General features: G+C 34.1%; 1 protein-coding gene across 2 annotated transcripts in view; it reads right to left on the bottom strand.

Moving 5' to 3' along the window:
- Positions 1–2499, bottom strand: part of akap6 (A kinase (PRKA) anchor protein 6) — a 144405-nt gene that overhangs the window by 53766 nt on the left and 88140 nt on the right. The window lies entirely within an intron of this gene.

Below are 2499 nucleotides of genomic sequence, written 5' to 3'. Positions count from 1 at the left end.
TTTTTTGCATTTTACATTAATAATGTTGTATTAAGGTATTTTTGCATTGAGGAATTTTTTATCATTAAAATATATTTATAGGAATGTCTTAAGGTAAAATTGAATATGTTGTATGGTGTTTTTGGGCCTGCGTGCATATTATGATGTCCATGGTGAATATTGATGTTATAATGGGTGCAGGTGTGCACTAATCAATGTGGCACTGAGGAAGAGCTTTTGTCTCGAAAACGTTTTGCACTTTTCACTTTGCACTATTTTACGGCCTCTGGTTAAGCATTATAATAAAGATTTTTTTGAGGAGGTTTTGCCCTGCATTTGACCATGTGCGGATTGTTTTTTCTGCTGGCTTCATGTTATTTTTGGATCTACGCACCGGACTAACTTTGTGACTTGATATTGGACATCTGGCGCTGCTCCTCTTCTGTGTCTTTGTCTTTTACAGTACTCACAAAACCTGTATGATTAGCTTTCTTAATACAAATTTTATTTTGCTTGACACAATCTTTCTTATAATGCAGAATGCAGAATTTGTGCTTGTTCCCATATTCAGAGACTTCAGTATACAACTGTACTGCAATTTATGAATGATGCAACTCGTCTTGATGAAACCATTGGATTGAATGCTAGCATAAAACTAAGATTATTTTAAGAGCTTCAAAACTTACCTGGATCATATTTTGAATATAATTTTAAGGTGTTTGTTATTTTTGAAGCTAGGTATGCTAGGACACAGTGTAAGAGTCTTGCCCAAGAGCACAATGGTGATCAGATCATGAATTGTAATTCCTAGGGTTTGAACCTACAACCTTTGGATTACCAACCCAGATGTTTAACCACTGAGACACCACATCCTATTTGACATTTCCACCAAATGTAGGAATAGTTCACCCATAAATTAAAATTCTGTCCTCATTTACTCACCCTCATGTTGTTCACTTTCTATATGACTTACTTTCTTCTGCTGAACAGTTTTGCTCAGCATACAGTAATCTTTCTCATAAAGTGAAATGAGGCTCCAAAAAACTACCATAAGCAGCAGTGTTGGGGGTAACGCAAGATACATAATCAGATTTTTTTTTTTTTCAAGTAACTAGTAAAGTAATGCATTACTTTTAAATTTACAACAAAATATCTGAGTTAATTTTACAAATAAGTAACGCAAGTTACTTTGCTTTCCCATTTATTCACTGACGCCTCTCCTGTCCCCGTGTTAAGAGAAATTGTTTGTGACGTGCAGAGGCAGAGATACCTCCTTCAGCCTGAGGTGAAAGGGCGTTTACAGTTGCCAAAAATATAACTTTTTTGTTATTAAGTAACAAATAAGCAATCCTAGCCCAGCTGACAAAAAGTAATGCAACGTTAACATAATGGATTACTTTCCATAAAAAGTAACTAAGTAACGCAATTAGTTACTTTTTTATGGAGTAACACAATATTGTAATGCATTACTTTTAAAAGTAACTTTCCGCAACACAGACAAGAAGTACATTTGTGATTCCCCATATTCAAAATTACAAAACATCAGCTCGATAAGAAATTAAATCGAATAATCAAAGATTGAAGTTACTGTCATTCGACACATTTTGATGAGAGCTCTAAGCAATCAAAATACTTTGCAATTCTTACCTTTATGGACTACATGCAACACTGAAAAAAACTGGAAACCTTTTTCACTCAGAAATTTATCACAAGGAAATGTCAAGTAGCACTGAATTAAACATGAAATTGAAATGGCATTTTCTTGTAAGTACGACTTTTTCTTATTTACAACCTCAAAATTATTTCTTAGAGTGTACATTCATGATATTTGTCATTTTTGGAGCTTGAAAGCTCTAGTTCCTATTACGAAAAAGAGCAAAATATCTTCTTTTGTGCTGCATTGAAGAAAGAGTCATGTGTGTCTATAATGAATTCTGAAATGAAACTATTCCTTTAATTTGTTGCCTTTTCAATATCAACTTCATGTTATGCATGTCTATCACAGATCCAATATGCTAGCACGTATATGTGACCCTGGACCACAAAACCAGTCTTACCGTAATGCATTTTGTAATATGACACTTGACACTGCCCACTAAGGGGGAGGAGACCGCCAAAAGATTTTAAAGTACCATTTCCATGGTAACACGATGTTCGATTTCAAAATTGTTTTCACAGGATGAATTTTGGGATTCTAAGCTTTCAAATGATATATAAATTATGATGATTGACAACAACAAAAAAAGAGCGCCACGTGTCCCACAGGTGGAACGGTGACAGTTAAGGTTAAGTAAAGATCCTGTTCCATGAAGATATTTTGTTAATTTCCTACCGTAAATATATCAAAACTTAATTTTTGATTAGTAATATGCATTGCTAAGGACTTCATTTGGACAACTTTAAAGGCAATTTTCTCAGTATTTTGATTTTTTTGCACCCTCACATTCCAGATTTTCAAATAGTTGTATCTCGGCCAAATATCCAAAGATCCTAACAAACCATACATCAATGGAAAGCTGA

This window comes from Sinocyclocheilus rhinocerous, unplaced genomic scaffold (assembly GCF_001515625.1).
Source record: "Sinocyclocheilus rhinocerous isolate Xijiao unplaced genomic scaffold, SAMN03320098_v1.1 scaffold853, whole genome shotgun sequence".
NCBI classification, from domain to species: domain Eukaryota; kingdom Metazoa; phylum Chordata; class Actinopteri; order Cypriniformes; family Cyprinidae; genus Sinocyclocheilus; species Sinocyclocheilus rhinocerous.
The sequence above is the reverse complement of the archived record's forward strand: the minus strand, read 5'-3'. Positions and strand labels throughout refer to the sequence as shown.